Genomic DNA, 18196 nt, shown 5'->3' on the forward strand with positions numbered 1-18196 from the left:
AAGCTCCGATGCCAAAGTCAGTAAGGATGAACAGAAAGGCAAATTGAAGTGACAAAGGGTAAAGGATATGTGTGTGTGTGTACCTGGATAGCCTGAGACGTAGGCTATATATAGCTAGAAAGTCGTAACCTTCAGAAACTAGAAAGTCTCCATTAATGCTCCATTAATGGCGGTTACAAGTTATCCTTAAGCTGGCGGTTAGCTAATTGATAGCTCATTAATGGTCTTTATGGCCAGGTCGGCTCAGCCGTTATAATGGCGAATGAGTGTCCAAGGAGATTCGCCTCATAGGTTCGTCGGCGGATCTCTTTTAATGGGCCCTTGGAGATCCGGTGATCCGCCAGGCGGATCTCATCAATACGCGGCGTTTCCTTAGGTGAATATCCCCTTAAGTCCTCGAGATAATATCTCAATGTTATCATAGGTAGACATAAGTTGCCTCAAGAGTTTGCTCAGTGGCCGGTTGCTTTCCAGTACCAGATGGGCCAGCATGATCAACACCTGGACTTTTGTTTAAGTTAGCACCAGGAACTGACTGTTCAACCTTCTGCGAGATTGGGTTAGGAAGAGGTGGATCAGCAGAAATGTTGACCTGCACAGTATCATTCTGAAGTTGAGTTGGTGCAGGAGGAGGTACTTCAGAACTTACAGGATTTTCCTTTGCTTGCTCACCCTCTTGAGCAGCTTGAACTTCAAGCTCTTGCTCGACAGAGATTGGATTTTCAGGGTTCTTGGCTTGTTCCTTAATATGAGTAATAGAGGCTTGCTTTTGTGTAAATTGTTCTAGAGTTGGCTCGATGACGGAGGAGAAGAATTCATACTGAAGCCCAGTTAGGTCAGTAATGGGTTCTCTAAGTGGAGAATCTGCCAATAGGTCTATAGAGTTGGACTTGTGAGCTTTGCGTTTGAAACGCTTTTCAGAGCTGACCTTGTTGGTTTGAGGTGAGGGGTCAGCAGCGATTGAGTCAAGAGACTCAGATGAGGAAGTTAACTCTAGGTCACCATTAAGGCTTCCCTCAGCTTGCACTTTTTCTATTTGGTCAGCTTGTAGTTCAGTTGGTTCAACATCAACTAACTTAGTTCCCTCAGCATCACACTTTTCTTGCTCATCATTAACATTGGCTGTTTGCTCAGCTTCAAACTGCCCTCCAAACCCAATTCATTTTCCTGTTCAGAGGGTGTTTTCTCAAGATCAATCTCTTGGCTTCTCACGAAGTGGGAATCGTCAGAGACGACAAAGCCAAGAGGGGCAGCATCAATAGAACTCGGACCAGAAGTTCTTCTCTTCTTCCTTAGAGGTGTCTCAGGGGTTTCCTCTTTCTCTTCTTCCTCAGGCTCAGCGGGCCTTTTTCCTGCTGACTTAGCTTGCTCAGCAGCAGCCTTCTGCATGCTAGATATAATCCGAAGTTTCTTTGGGACAGTATTGATGTCTTTAGCGGCTTGGTCAGCTTTCCGCTTTTTATCTTGCCTGGTGCGGTCAGTATGGGGTTTTACTGCAGCTTTCTTTCCCTTCTTAGTCGGCACAGCTTGTGCTTCTTCAACCGCCGCTCCTTTTCCTTTCTTTGGTACAATTGGTTGGTCATAAGCCAAGCCGAATAGAATACCTCCAGTAATCTCCGTACCCCAAACTTGAATTTCTTCTGCTAAGCTCACTCGGTGATCTTGAAGGATCCTTGTAATAAGGGACCCCAACCTGAGTGTCCCTGTGCTCCGCTGAAATCCGTCGATAAGGAATACAAGCATGTTAAGTGGCTGGTAGGTCAGCATATGCCATATGAAGCACTGCTCGAAATTAGAAGCAGAGGATTGAGCATTGATCTTGGGATAGATGAAGTTGGTCAAGATGTAGTGAGCCATCTTTTGATTTTGACCCATACACGTACTGGCTATTTCTCCCTTGTGATCTTTTGGTTTACAGAACTCCATGGGATAGTCAATTTTGGTGGAATCGTTTGTGGTTCTGAGTTTGGCTCCTTCGTTCTTTAGATTTAGGAGTTTAGTGAGATAAGGAAGGTTAACAAAGATCCTCTTCCCTTTCACCTCAGTGACCATATAGTCACTGTCATCGTCAGCAGCTTGCAAGTTGGCATAGAATTCCCTTACTAACTCAGGATAGGTGGCTTCACGGATAGAGAACAGCCCAGTCCATCCATTCTTAGAGATCCATTCGCAGAAGGGCTTTTCAGCTTCGACAAACCCTTTAGAGAACCAGCGGGAGCGATCAATTTTCCATCCCATAACGCTGCCGAAAACTGGAGAATAGGTTCTTTCTTCTTCTTCTTTTTCGAAGAGGTTGCGAGGTCAGCTTGGGGGCTCTTGCTTGGAGTTTGGTCATGCTGACCTTTTCCTTGAGACTTGGTGGGAGTCTCGACGTATTCTTGCTGAGCAGGAGATGGAGGGTGTTCATCGGAGTGATTGCCGTCATAACCAGCTCCAGAGATGTTTTGAGAATCCGACATGATTTTTAGGGATTCTTTGAGAGTATTTGAAGATTAGGGATTTAGATAGAAATCAATTTGCCAGAGATTTCAAAGTGTAAAGAGATGTGAGTGGGAATACGTCCACTATTTATAGAGGGTCGAGTTGATCAGGAACGTTGAAGTAGACGTTTTACCTCGAGATGATCAAACAACAATAATCTGGCATTTATGACATGTTCGGCGCATTGGTTTTCTTAATTATTGCAATTACGTCATCCTAGGTGGCTATTTATGACGCGTGTGCTAGCTTTTAATGTTTAAATGGATTTTACTCAGTATTTGGAATTCTAAACGTTTGAAATACTGAGTGCTTAGTTTTACGTAGAGGAAGTTTTCACACAGAAGTAACTCGGCCTATATTAATCACTTAGCATGTATGTCTAGTCAGCATAGGGTGATTCTATGTTATTCAGTTTAGCTCAGTTTGAGTAAGTTACTTAGCATGCAATAACTACTCGGCATATAGTATAATCACTCAATATTGATCAAGAATTTATTAAACAGGATTACACATACCGATAGCTTCCCTTAATATGCTGAATTGCTCACGAGCCAGAGGCTTAGTGAAGATATCTGTAAGTTGTTCATCTGTTGGTACGTAGGTCAGCTTGATCTCACCTTTGAGTACATGATCTCTAATGAAGTGATGCCTTATGCTGACATGCTTCATCCTGCTGTGTTGGATTGGATTTTTCGATAGGTCAATATCGCTTTTGTTATCGCATTTGACGTCAATTGTTTCTGTTTTAACTCCGTAATCCTCAAGCTATTGCTTAATCCATAGGACTTGGGCCACACAGCTTCCAGCAGCAATGTACTCAGCTTTAGTTGTAGACAGGGCAACTGATGACTGCTTCTTGCTGAACCAAGACACTAGACAGCTTCCCAGAAAGTGACATCCTCCAGAAGTGCTCTTACACTCTAGCTTGTCCCGTCCATAGTCAGCATCAGTGTATCCAATTAGTGTGAAGTCATTTGAATTTGGATACCACAAACCTGCATTAACTGAGCTCTACAAATATCTAAAAATTCTTTTCACAGCTATAAGGTGTGATTCTCTAGGGTCAGCTTGGTATCTAGCGCAATAGCATACTGAGTACTGAATATCAGGTCTACTAGAAGTAAGATAGAGTAGAGAGCCAATCATACCTCGATATAACTTGCTGTCTACTGACTTACCTTTCTCGTCAGCACAAAGGACAGTATCAGTACCAATTGGGGTTGATATGGGCTTACATTCTTCCATATCAAACTTCTTTAACATTTCTTTGGCGTACTTAGACTGACTAATAAAGATGTCGTTCTTACCTTGCTTGATTTGAAGTCCAAGGAAGAAGTTGAGTTCGCCCATCATAGACATCTCGAACTCAGTTTGCATCTGTTTACTAAATTCTTTGCACATAGATTCGTCAGTAGCACCAAATATTATATCATCTACGTAAATTTATGCCAGCAGGGTATGTTTACCCTTTTTCTTAATGAATAAGGTTGTGTCAGTTTTGCCTCTGACATAGTTCCTGGTCAGCAGGAAATTGGTCAACCTCTCATACCAAGCACGAGGTGCTTGTTTCAGGCCGTACAAGGCCTTCTTGAGTTTATAAACGTGGTTTGGACACTTTGGATCTTCAAACCCAGGAGGCTGACTAACATATACCTCTTCGTTTATAAATCCATTAAGAAAAGCACTTTTGACATCCATTTGATATAGTTTGAAATTCATGTAACTAGCATAAGCACATAAGATACGTATAGCCTTTAACCTAGCAACGGGTGCAAAGGTTTCACCATAGTCAATGCCCTCTTGCTGACTATAGCCTTGGGCTACAAGTCGGGCTTTGTTTCTAACTACATTGCCTTGCTCATCTAGCTTATTTCTAAAGACCCACTTAGTTCCTATGGTCTTTTGATTCCTAGGTTTTGGTACTAAATCCCATACCTCATTTCTTTTGAACTGATCAAGCTCCTCTTGCATAACATTGATCCAATGTTCGTCATGCTCAGCTTCAGCGAAATTCTTTGGCTCATGAACTGAGACGAATGCAACATTGCTGAGGTATTTTCTAAGCTGATCTCTTGTCATCAGTTTGTTGTCAGCAGCATCAAGAATGGACTTCTCCGAATGTCCTCTTGGAATTTTGATTTCTTTTGGCAATGTTGAGTTGTTTGGAATAGGTGTTTCTACAATATCTGCAGGAGTAGATTGGTCAGGAAAGGTAATTTCGGGTTCGTGTTTACCTTTGGTCAGCCCTTGCACTGATGACTCAAAGGCTCCATTTTGGTCAGCGGAAGCTGAGCTTGGTTCATCTTCGGCAGACTGAGTTGTCTTTCCTGCAGGGTCAGTTTCATCGAACTCGATATGGACAGATTCTTCTACAACTTGAGTTTATTTATTATACACCCTATATGCTTTACTGTTAGTTGAGTACCCTAAAAAGATCGCTTCATCAGCTTTAGCATCAAATTTAGCAAGGTTATCTTTTGTGTTGAGTATAAAACATTTACACCCAAAGGCACAAAAGTAGCCAATGTTGGGATTCCGTCCTTTCCAAAGTTCATATGGGGTTTTCTTAAGAATATGTCTAATTAAAGCCCTATTGAGTATATAGCATGCTGTGTGGACAGCTTCACCCCAGAAATACTTTGCAAGCCTATTTTCACTTAGCATTGTCCTAGCAATTTCGACAATTGTTCTGTTCTTCCTTTCAACAACCCCATTTTGTTGAGGTGTTCTAGGAGTAGAGAAATTGTGGTCAATACCACTGAATTCACAGAATTCGTCAAACTGTTGGTTTTTTAATTCTCCGCCATTATCACTTCTAATATGAGCTACTCTTAGGTCTTTGTCATTTTCAAGCTTTTTAATTAATGTTGTGAACATCTTAAATGTTTCATCCTTGCTACTCAGCAAGATGATCCAAGTATACCGAGAGAAATCGTCTATAATGACTAAGGAAAATTTCTTACCGCCCAAACTGAGTGGCTGGACAGGTCCGAAAAGGTCCAAGTGTAGTAATTCCAATGGTCGCTTGGTTGAGACAATGTTTTTACTTTGAAAAGATTTTTTCGTTTGTTTACCTTGCCGACAAGCATTACATAATTGATCTTTTTCAAATTTGAGTTTGGGCAATCCCTCAACTAGTTGCTTTCTAGCTAATTTGGCAATGAGGTCCATGCTTACATGACCAAGTCTCATATGCCATAGCCAGGAGTTATCCTCTTTAGATACTAAGCATATATTTTTGGAAAACTGTTTTTCTAAACTCAACATATATACATTGTCAACACGAGGGGCGGTTAAAATCAAATTATTTGTTTTTCCCTCGAGTATCCGACACTGAGTAGCATCAAATATAACCTGTCTACCGCTATCACAAAGCCGAGCTACGCTCAGTAGGTTATATTTGAGACCCTTAACTAAGGAGACTAACTCAATGGTGGGGTTACCTCCGATAGTACCTGTTCCTACTATCTTACCCTTCTTATTATCTCCAAAGCTTACGTTTCCACCTCGTTTAAGCTCAAGTGTGATGAACTGAGTTTCATCACCAATCATGTGCCTCGAGCATGCGCTATCAATATACCATAATTTCGATTTTTCCACGCATCTCAGGCTCACCTGCATTTTAAATCATTCATCTTTAGGTACCCAATTCTTTTTGGGTCCTCGTGGGTTAGCATAGACAGGTGCAAAGTCATGTTTTAATTTGTGACGACATACTTTTATGGTGTGGCCTTGTTTACCACAGAAGTCACAATGAGTTACCCTTTTAGGGTGACTTTGTTTTTGGTCAACACCATTGTGCTGAGCATGCCAACATACCTTAGTGGTATGCCCTTTCTTTTCGCAGAAGTCACATTGGACAATCCGCTTGTTGCACCAACACACATCTGTTGTGTATCCCCTTTTCCCACAACAGTCACATTGAGTGAACTGTCTACGCTTACCAGTACCTGAGTACACAGCATGGGATTTATTTGAACCTTTTATTTGGTTCTGTAGGTTTGTGACATCCTTTTTCAGTTTCTTTGAATCTGATTGGACTTCCGAGACAAACTTGTGCATAATTTCCATGTTGCTATGCAAAGTTGAGTTGTCTTGGAGAAGATATCGAAGGTCACTAAGTTTGACCTCTTCAATCTCGTCACACCGCCTGCTGAGTGCCTTTATTTTCTTATTACACTTTTTTGTCAGTGTATATAAATCACTCAGAGCGTTAACCATTTCATTTCTAAGCAAGTGTAAGGATGTTACCTCATTTGAGTATTCCTCCTGTTCAGATTCTTCAGAGAGGCCAGCTTGCTCAGATTGAGTGAGGTCAGCAGCATCATCAGCCATGAAGCATATGTTTGCTGACTCGTTAGCATCAGCTTCAGATGATGTTGACTCATCGCTGTCACTCCATGTGGCCACCATTGCCTTTTTGCTTCCCTTCTTTTCTTTCTTTAAATTGGGACAGCTTGACTTAATGTGCCCAGCTTGATGGCACTCGAAGCATGTGACAGGCTTGGAGCTGTCCTTTTTGTATTTATCACTAGACTCAGCTTTGTACCTATCGCCTCTTCTGAATGGCCTCTTGCTGTTCTTTTCATTCTTTCTGAACAACTTCTTCATTTTCCTTGTGAACATGGCCATTTCCTCATCATCTGATGAGTCAGCTTCGGTTGAGTCAGCTTTCATGACAAGTGATTTTTGTTTCTTGTCTTCTGACTTTTCTTTTGCTTCGAAGTTTTTCATAGAGATCTCATGAGTCAGCAGAGATCCGATCAGCTCGTCATATTTATATGTGGCCAAGTCTTGAGCTTCCTCCACAACCGTTTTCTTAGCTTGCCAGCTCTTGGGTAAGCTTCTCAAGATTTTCTTCACCTGCTCTTCTTTAGTGAAGTTCTTGCCGAGTCTCTTCAGCTCATTTATGATGTTGGTGAATCTAGCGTTCATTCCAGAGATGTCCTCATTGTCGTTCATCTCGAACAGCTCGTATAATCTCATATGTTGGTTCACCTTTGATTCATTGACCTTGCTTGTACCTTCATATGTTACTTCAAGCTTTTTCCAAATCTCATGTGCTGACTCGCAACCTGAAATCTTATTGTATTCTGCAGCATTTAGCGCACAGTGAAGCATATTGATAGCCGAAGCATTTTTTTGTAATTTTTTAAGGTAATCTTCTGACCACTCAGTTTCACTCTTAACAACTTTCTCATCGTTAACAGTTTTATAAGGCGCATATGGGCCTTGAACTATTGCAAGCCATGGACTCATATTTGTGGCTTGAATAAAGTTCTTCATCCTATTCTTCCAGAATGTATAATTAGATCCAAAGAATAGGGGAGGCCGACTAATTGATAATCCCTCGGGGAGTATCTGTGTTGTTTGGTTCCCTGGAAGGAAACGAGTGATGTTTTCAGCCATTTATCGGGATCAGCTCAAGATAGTTATATCTTTGAGTAGTGAGCTATTAGGCTCTGATAGCACTTGTTGGTCCCGTGTGATTAGTTCCAAGTTCGTTTTAATTATGCTGACTTAATATAATTCTTTGAGTTTTACAACTCAGCTTTGGTCAGCACGACCAAGTGAGGCGTAAGACAGTTTTAGTCAGATACTGACTAGAGCTGTTTTACTTGCGAGTTGGGAAATGACACTTTTGTGGTCAGCTTCCAACTCAGCACTCTGATTTACTCATTGTTAGCTTAAACGATTTATATACTGAGTAAATATAACAAGCAACACATATAAATATATATTGAGAGAGAGTTAGAAATTACTCAGCACGACTTATCTTGGTTCGGCCTCTCCGCCTACGTCCAGTCCCCAGAATCCCTCCGGGCTTTTTAAATCCAATACTAACTCTTTAAAGGTAGAGCACAAACCGTTTACAAGGCAGTTGAATATGCAAGAGTACCGTCCTCTATTCGTCTACTCAACTCCTACTAAGTGCTATAACCGAACACCTAGATTTCTCTACCACTGAGTACTTAAAACCGAGTACTCAGCACAACTCTCTCAATTTTACAATTGATACAAAATTGTTCTTTTTCACACAAAGAACACTTTAGATGATTACAAAAATCACTCTAGCTTTTACACAGAAATGGAAATTTGGTGTAAGATCTTTTTCTTGTTTTGATGTGCTTTTGTATGTATGCTATCTCTTGTATTTCGGCAAAGGATCCAAGAAGTGTACTTGTCCTTTTATAGTTGAGGTCTGAAGCAGAAATGATTTGAATCCGGAATTATCCGTTGGATTCAAACGGCTTTTTCTTTGCGACATGTTCTGGTCAGCTTCAGATTTGCAGGCCAATCCTGTCGTCTGAATTCTGCAGGCGCCAGGCTTGTCTTCTTCTCGCAAGTTTGTCTTTTTGTACAGGTTTCGTCTTTTAGCTACCGGACAGTTGACCCATGCATCTCGAAATTAACTTTTTGCGTAATTCCAAGGTTTCTATTATTGGTGCAGACAGTTGTCGGATCTTGTCTTTTAGCAAACGGATCATTGGTGATGTCCTTAAAATCATTCAACATGACTTTGATAGTCGTTGTCTTTGATTGTTGCCAATTCCGATACTGAGTTATCTTTCACTCAGCTTCCACGGTCAGCTTCGTTCTGCAAGATATAGTTCCGAAGAAGACTTCTCTTCTTTTATGCTGAGTTGCTCTTTACTCAGCCTTTTTGACCAGCTTCATTTGTAAGCTTCGGTTCTGAAGAGGACTTTCCTTCTTTCGTACCGAGTCATTCTTTACTCAGCACGTGCTATGTTATCATGCTGACTGTGTTCTTTCAAACTTGATTCATGTTCTTATAAATATTTTTATACTCAACATTGAACAAACGCATTAGTACAATTAAATCAAAGCACTTAAATCCATGATGAGCACCACTTCTCTTCCAAAATCATTCTGGGGCTATGCCTTAGAAACTGCCCTATTTACCTTAAACCGAGTTCCAACCAAATCTACCAGTTCCACACCATTCGAACTGTTCGTTGGTAGAAAACCCATCTTCTCTTTCATGAGAATATGGGGATGTTCAGCATACGTCAAACGTATTGTGTCAGATAAATTAGATCCCAAATCTGACAAGTGTTTCTTCATTGGATACCCAAAGGAAACTATGGGATATTACTTTTATCATCCAGATGACCAAAAGGTAATAGTATCCAAACACGCGGTGTTTCTAGAGAAAGAGTTTCTGAAAGAAACACAAAATGGAAGCGTGATAGAACTTGAGGAAGTTCAAGAGGAATCACATGTTGAAAACGTGGAAGAAGTTGAACCCGAACCCGTTTCACTAGATGAAACACAAGTGTCATATCCCACTCGTAGGTCTCAAAGAATTCGTGAACTCCCAGTTAGATATGGTTTTCTAGTGGGAGATGACGAACTGGTTCCCGTGTTAGATGATGAACCCGAAACCTACGAAGAAGCTCTTACTAGTCTAGAATCTAAAGCATGGCTTGAAGCCATGAATTCTGAAATGGACTCCATGTATACTAACCAAGTGTGGACTTTGGTTGATCCACTCGAAGGGATAAAACCCATTGGGTGCAGGTGGATCTTCAAGAAGAAGACAGACATGGATGGAAAGGTTAGTACCTATAAAGCTAGGTTAGTAGCGAAAGGATATCATCAAAGGCAAGGTGTTGACTATGATGAGACTTTCTCTCCAGTAGCCATGTTCAAATCCATCAGAATATTGCTTGCAATTGCCGCTCATTTTGATTATGAGATTTGGCAAATGGATGTGAAAACAGCTTTCCTAAATGGAAACCTATTTGAGGATGTATACATGATGTAATCTGGAGGTTTCACATCGAAGAATGCAACCAAGGTTTGCAAACTTCAAAGGTCCATTTATGGACTCAAGCAAGCATCTAGAAGCTGGAACAAACGTTTTGATGAAACCATAAAACAATTTGGTTTCGAACAAAACTTAGAAGAGGCTTGTGTTTACAAGAAGACAAGTGGGAGCTCAGTCGTTTTCTTAGTACTATATGTTGATGATATACTACTTATGGGAAACGATGTTGCAAACAGTAAAAGTTTGGTTATCGAGTAATTTCTCTATGAAAGACTTGGGAGAAGCAGCCTACATCTTAGGGATTAAGATCTATCGGGATAGATCAAAGAGACTGCTCGGACTATCCCAGTCTACATATATTGACAAAGTCCTAAAGCGTTTTGACATACATGAATCGAAAAGAGGTAACTTACCAATGGTCCATGGTGTCAAGTTATCAAATGGTCAATGTCCTAAAACGGACGGTGACAAGAATCACATGGCTGTAATTCCTTACTCCAGCGCGGTTGGTTCGATCATGTATGCTATGCTTTGCACTAGACCTGATGTGGCGTTCGCATTGAGTATGACGAGCCGATATCAAGGGAATCCGGGATTTGATCACTAGATTGCTGTCAAGAACATTCTTAAGTATCTTAGAAGAACTAAAGACATGTTCCTCGTATATGGACAAGGAGAATTGAAAATTGAAGGATATTCAGATGCTAGTCATCTGACTGATGAAAATGATTATAGATCCCAATCAGGATACCGGTTTATCCTGAATGGAGGTTCAGTTAGTTGGAAGAGTTCCAAGCAAGGAAGTGTTGCTTTCTCGTCAACTGAATCAGAGTACATCGCAGCTGCAGAAGCGGCAAAGGAGGCTGTTTGGATTAGGAGTGGTACCTGACATTGTGAATCCCATTACTCTGTACTGTGATAACAATGGAGCCATTGCACAAGCAAAGGAACCACTGTCTCATAATGCATCCAAACATTATCTCAAGTGATATCATCTCATTAGGGAGATCATAGCCAGGGGAGATGTGAGAATAGAAAAGGTGCCCACAGAGGACAACGTTGCAGATCCGTTGACCAAGACATTACCACAAAGAGCTCACGATAGACATCTTAGTTCTTCTGGTATTAGTTTCAGAAACAATTGGCTTTAGTCCAAGTGGGAGAATGTTGGAGTTTAGTGTCATAAAGACAATTGTTTTAGGATATTAATGAATAAATTGTTTATTTGATCATTTGTTGAATCAGATATATAGCATTAAAATGTAACTATATATAAATGCACAAATCTTTCATAAAGAAAGTAACCCTAAGTTTATTTAAGTAGTTATAAAGTGTTCATACAAGCATGAAGTGAGACTGTACTTTATAATAGAACCAATAGACTTAAAGTAAACCCAAGTCAAGTAATATGTTATAGGGGTTGACATATTACTGTTGAGACTTGCATGTAACAGTGTTTTCTATCGAGACCGAAAGCTGATCTCACAAGCTTTAGATATTCAGATATCTAGACAGTTACATGGATCCGGTGAAGGAGTTCATTAGGATTGGGACCCGTCTTGAGATAACAGAATGGATTGATTTATCTAATGTGTCAAATGTTCATCTCATTGGTATTAGTAGGTATAACTAATCCTCAGACTCAAACATTCGTTAATTAGTGATTCTGGATTATGGAGTCTGATACTTTGATTCTGTGCGAGCACGATCCAATAGGTGAGAGCCTAGGGTGTGTGAGAGCAGGGTTGGGTATCACACAAAGTAATTGCAGAATAGTTAATGTCAGATTGAGCATTCGTCACTCCCGATAAGTGGGAGATATATCCAAATGGCCGCTTGTGGTGAATTGACTGAAATCCTTGCAAGGTGATACAGTTAAGAGTAGAAATTAACATTTCACTTAACTTATCTTTTCAGAGTGAATTCAATCTGTACAAGTAAAACCGGACTCTTCGTTATATGTAACCTTGACACATTCCATGGTTATAAGGAATTGACCGACAGGATATAATTGATGAAGGATCGTATTATACTGTACCTAATACAGAAAGGTTAACGTCAGTTATCAACCTGACTTCTTAATTGCTCTGAGGGAATATCATAGGTTCTGCTAGTAACAGCTCGCGACGGTATTCCGTTATATATATGTTGGAATTAATCGTGATGAATAATTTCAAAGGATATATATGGCTAGTGGCAATAAAGAATCTAATGGGTCGCATATGGGACTTGGAATCGGAGGACGAAAATGTAAATTAGTGAGACATAGTGCATGGGCTGAAATTTATATATTAAATAGGGATATTAATTTGATTTAATAATTATAATTAGATTATGGTCATAAATTAAATTAAAGGATTGTCTGATAATATTAATTAGAAGTTTTATGTGATTGAAACTCTAATTAATTATCCCTAACATTAATTAATTATTAATTTGATTAATAATAATTATCTAGATATAATTAGTTATTATTTAGATAATAGTAAAATGTTTATTTAATTATCTAATTAGGAATCCTATTCCGAATAAGATTCCAATTATTTAATTACCTAACACAACTGGGATTAGGGTTTAGAGAAGTCTATAAATAGACTCCCTAACCCATGAATTTCGACACACACAAGAAGGAGAAGAGGAACCGTTCCGTCTTTCGTCTCGGCTAATTTATTTTATTTCTTACTCCCTCTTTGATCTCGTATCGATTTCTGTTAGAGGCAATCATTGCGATTGCTATTTATTAAAGGTTGATCACTGATTAATTTTGTTTTGTGTTGAATCAAACGTTCGTGGTTCACGAGTTGATAATAACAAGTTGTGGGAAATTCGTTTGCAACGGTAGATAGTTCTTCAATAAAGGTATTACTTTATATCCCTCTTTATATGAAATAACAATTAACAGATCTTGGAAAAGAGAAATAGATAAAATAGATAAAATTTTATTATTCCGCTATGCCTAGGCTTGTCTATTTTTCTACAGTAGCTACAAGATAGGAGTTGTTACAACAAATATCAATACAGAGACAAGGAGAATTCAAATTAGATGGACCAAGTCTAGGGCATCTCAATTTGGAACCGTAAGACTATAATAACCTTAACACTCCCCCTCAAATTAACGGTGGAGAAACCGATAATTTGGACCAGAGTAATTGAAACCGAGACTTAGAGAGCGGTTTGGTGAGGATGTCTGCAGTTTGGTCGATAGTGGAAATATAGGAAACCCGAAGCTCTTTCCGTGCAACTTTATCTCGAACGAAATGGAAATCAATTTCCAAATGCTTGGATCTATCATGGAAAATCGGATTGGTAGTCAAGTAAGTAGCACCGAGATTATCGCACCAAAGTCGTGGAGCATTCATTGGTGTGTAGCCAATTTCAGCCATTAGCATTTTTAACCATAAAACTTCCGAAGCTAGTGAAGCAAGAGCTCGGTACTCCATTTCGGTAGAAGACCGTGAAACTGTGTGTTGTTTTCACGAGCGCCAAGAGACAAGATTTGGGCCAACGAAAACTGCAAATCCAGAGGTCGACTTTCTGTCATCAACGTCACCACCCCAGTCGGCGTCGTAGAAGGTCGTAATGTCAAGAGTAGAGCCTTTTGAGAATTGAATGCCAAGAGAAGGTGTATATTTGAGATAGCGAAGGATGCGTTTGACAGCCTTCCAATGATCAAGAGTTGGACTATGAAGAAACTGACTTATTACTTTATTTACCGCATAACAAATGTTCGGGCATGTGATTATCGCATATTGCAAGCCGCCGACGATTCGACAATATAACCCAGGATCAGAGAATGGTTCTCCCACATCTCTACTAAGTTTTGTGCTAGTGCAACTAGGAGTAGAAATACCTTTAGATTCATCCATTTTTTACTTTTGAAGAATATTAGTAATGTACTTCTGTTGACATAAATGAAGATTATTATTTTTCCAAGAAGCTTCCATTCCAAGAAAGTAAGATAATTTGCCGAGGTCACGTATGGCGAAACGCCTTTGTAACTCTTTCACCAATTTGTCAATAGAAGTTGTGCAATTACCGGTAACTAAGATGTCATCCACATAAATTAAACAATAGAGCTGAATATCGTTTAATCGAAAAAAGTAAAGAGAAGAGTCAACCCTTGAGCTTTGAAAACCAAGAGGAAAGGGCTTGTGTTAAGCATCGATGCCACATACGTGGTGCTTGTTTGAGGCCGTAAAGACTTTTCTTCAATTTACAAACATGATTAGGATAATCCAGATGCACAAAACCAGACGGTTGCTACATATAAACAACTTCATCCAAAGTACCATGCAAAAAAGCATTACTAACATCAAGTTGTTTAATGGACCAAGAGTATGTTACCGCAATGGAGAGAATTAACTGAATGGTTGTGGGTTTGATAACTGGGCTAAATGTTTGATCGTAATCAAATCTGGGTTGTTGATGATAACCCTTCGCAACAAGGCGCGCCTTGTATCGACTAACAGTGCCATCGGGATTAAGTTTGACACGATAGACCCAAAGGCTTCCAATAGTATTAGCAGCTTCATGTTTGGGCACTAATTCCCAAGTGCCATTTGTAATAAGAGCGTTATACTCTTCACGCATAGCATCACGCCATTCGGGACTCTTCATAGCTTGAGTATAGCAAGAGGGAGTAGGGACAGTAGTTGTACTTTGCAGGGCTTTAGGTTTTAATGATCCCGTTTGCTTACGGGTTACCATGGGGTGGGTTCGGGTATGCTGTTCCTTTTGAGTGGGCTGGGTAATGTTAGTGGGTTGGGCTGGGGGCTGATTTGTATTAGGAAGAATTTGGGTAGGAGGAGGTACTGGAGAGTGCGGGGAAATAGGATAGTGGGAAAGGTCAATTTGAATGGGTAGGGCAGGGAGATTAATGAGAGAGCTGGGTAAAGTAGTTGTGTTGGTGGAGGTATTTGAGGGCGTGGGAGGTAAAGGAGTAGGTTGAAAGGGAATTATGTCCCTAATAGGTAAGGTATTAGTGTTGGGTGAGTGATTTGGTGGCTGTGTTGGGGCAGTAGGGGGTATAGCGGTGAAGGGCTGTGTAGTAGCTGGAAAAGTGACTGAAACTGGCACATTCGAATGATTAGAGTCGGATTTAAAATGCAACTCACGTTCTAACAATTGATAGGGAAACTCATGTTCATTGAAAATAACATGGCGTGAGATAAAAAGTTTGTTGTTAAGTAAATCATAGCATTTACGAGAATGAGGAAGCAATTTATTCGAATTGTAAGGTTTAAGCCAAGGATAGCACAAACAACCAAAAAGGCGAAAGAGGTTATAATCCGGTATGCATCCAAATAATTTTTCATATGGAGTTTTGTAATCAAGTAGTTTAGATGGTAATCGGTTTATGACATATATGGCACAATCAAATGCATAAGTCCAAAATTGATTAGGTAATTTGGCATGAGACAATAGTGAAAGACCCGTTTCAATAATGTGATGATGTTTTCTTTCCGCACACCCATTTTGTTCGGGGGTGTAAGGGCAAGAAACACGTTGATTAATTCCGTGATCACTTAGATATTTAGACAAGGCTTGAAATTCACCGCCCCAATCAGATTGAAAATTAATAATTGGTTGGTTGAAATATTTTTCAACTAGTGTACGAAATTTAACAAAGACATTGAAGACTTCCAATTTGTAACGAATAAAGAATAGCAAAGTAAATTTACTATAATGATCATAAAATGTCACATAGAAGCAAAAAGTGTCATGAGAATTTACGGGAGCCAGGCCCCAAACATCCGAGCATACTAATTCCAAAGGATAAGAAGCAACAAAGGAAGAAGAAATAAAAGGGAGGCGGTGTGCCTTAGTAATGCAACATGAGTCACATAAGGAGATATCTTTATTGGAATCAAACTTGAGATTATTTAAAGCAACAGTTTTCTTAACAATTGGATAATTAGCATGACCCAAACGGGCATGCCATAACGGAAGACTAATGTTAAATGCTTGAACCCGAGATGGATTTGGCGATGGAAGAGACATGGTGTAAAGACCATGTTTATTGAATCCTCGATAAATCTCATTCTTTGTCTTCAAATCCTTCAAAACAAAATGATTAGCAAAGAATTCAATAGAAATAGGGTTAGATTGGGTTAGAGAGGAAACAGAAAGCAGATTATTCACAGTTTTAGGAACATGAAGAATTTGTTGAAATTTAACAGGAATATTGGAAATTGAAAACGAAGAATTACCAATATGGGAAATAAGGATAGAATGGACATTACCTACAACAACTTCTTTAGGACCAGTATATTCATTGTGAACATGAAGATTCTTGAGATCAGCTGTAAGATGATGAGTGGCACCTGAATCCAGTAGCCAATCAGTAGAAGCCGAATGTGAAGAAACAGCCACGTTGGAGGCGGGTTTGAAGGAGGTTCGCTGGTTACGGGAAAAACGTGGCGAAGGACATTGCTTCGCAATATATCCAGTCCCATTGTTTCGCAATATGTCCAGTCCCTTTGCAATTATGACAAGTGAGAGAGGTAACATCTAGTGGAGCAGATGAGCTCCGAATTTGTTTACTGTAATGTGGAACTGGCAGAATTCCATGGCTAGTGGAAGGTTGGCAAGAATGGGAGCGAGCACGCCTCCATCCACGGCCTTGCGTGCGAGCAGAATAATGAACAGAAGGAGTGAAAGATGCAGCCATATTTTCATGATTAATTTGTCTTTCTTCGGAGAGAAGAAGCCCAGTCAGGTCATCAAAAGAAATTTCTTCATGTCTTGCATTCAGTGCCCTAGTAAAGGACTTATACGGATCGTTGAGCCTTTGAAGAATAGTTGAAATAAACTCATCAGATTCAATTAGACTCTGCAAGGCAGTAAGTTCATCAGAAATCAACTTGGCACATTGAAGATACACAACAACAATATCATTGTTTTGACGAAGCTCATGAAGACATAGCTTCAGATCACGCTTCATAGCCTTTGATCCAACAACATAGGATTTAGTAAGCTTGTCCCAGGTAGTGGCTGCAGTTTCAGCGCCAACAATTTGAGGGATTACACCCTTGGTAAGAGAAGAGATTATTAAACTCAAGACCTGTTGGTCTTTTTGTTCCCATTCATCAAAGGCGGGATTAGGAGCACCCGTCGGCAGATTCTTTGGAGGAGCAGGTTTGGAGGAATCAATATGATTTGCAAATTTGTGGCCTTTTAGAATTGGGAGAATTTGAGTTTTCCAGATCAAGTAATTGGCAGGGGTTAATTGATTCTTATCGACCTTAAAGGTGAGAAAGACAAGCTAGCTGCCCCATTTAGATTCATGGTTGCTTAGATGAACTTTCTGAATTTCCTTGATCTAATAGCTCAACGGTGGATATGAAATGGTTCTCTAGGTTTGAACCTTTAGATTCTAATAGTGAACTTAAGGGATTGGAATAGCTAGTCTTTTGGTAACATCTTTAAACAAAAAAGTTGAGTTTACTATATTCTTGTTGGGATTCAACTTTAGCTTGCCCTGAGGTGTACTCGAGGTCTCTTGAGGCTTGAGCTGAAACTACTTGCTGAGCTTAATGACATCCTACAATAAGAGGAGATGTATTGGTTTCAAAAGTTGATGGTACAATGGCCGATTCCTAGAGACAAACACACTTTTTTTTTTTTCGAATAAAACTAATTTCTATTTGTATTATCAAGTAGAAGGGCATCACACTAATGAATTAACCCTCTTAATGAGAGATATCTAATGAGAGATAAACAGTGGAAAGTTATCTGATCCATTAAAGATCTCCCTGAAGCACTGAATGTGATACTAAATCCAGTTCACCACGCCGATAAAGGCCCTTGCAAATAAGAATGAATATCTTAATGTTCATCTTGTTTTCACTTTGATAATGTGTCTTTGATGAATTTGATGCAATGAATTTTGATTTCCACTGATGCAATGAATTTTGATTTCCA

Source organism: Euphorbia lathyris, chromosome 7 (assembly GCF_963576675.1).
Source record: "Euphorbia lathyris chromosome 7, ddEupLath1.1, whole genome shotgun sequence".
In the NCBI taxonomy this organism is placed as follows: Eukaryota; Viridiplantae; Streptophyta; class Magnoliopsida; order Malpighiales; family Euphorbiaceae; genus Euphorbia; species Euphorbia lathyris.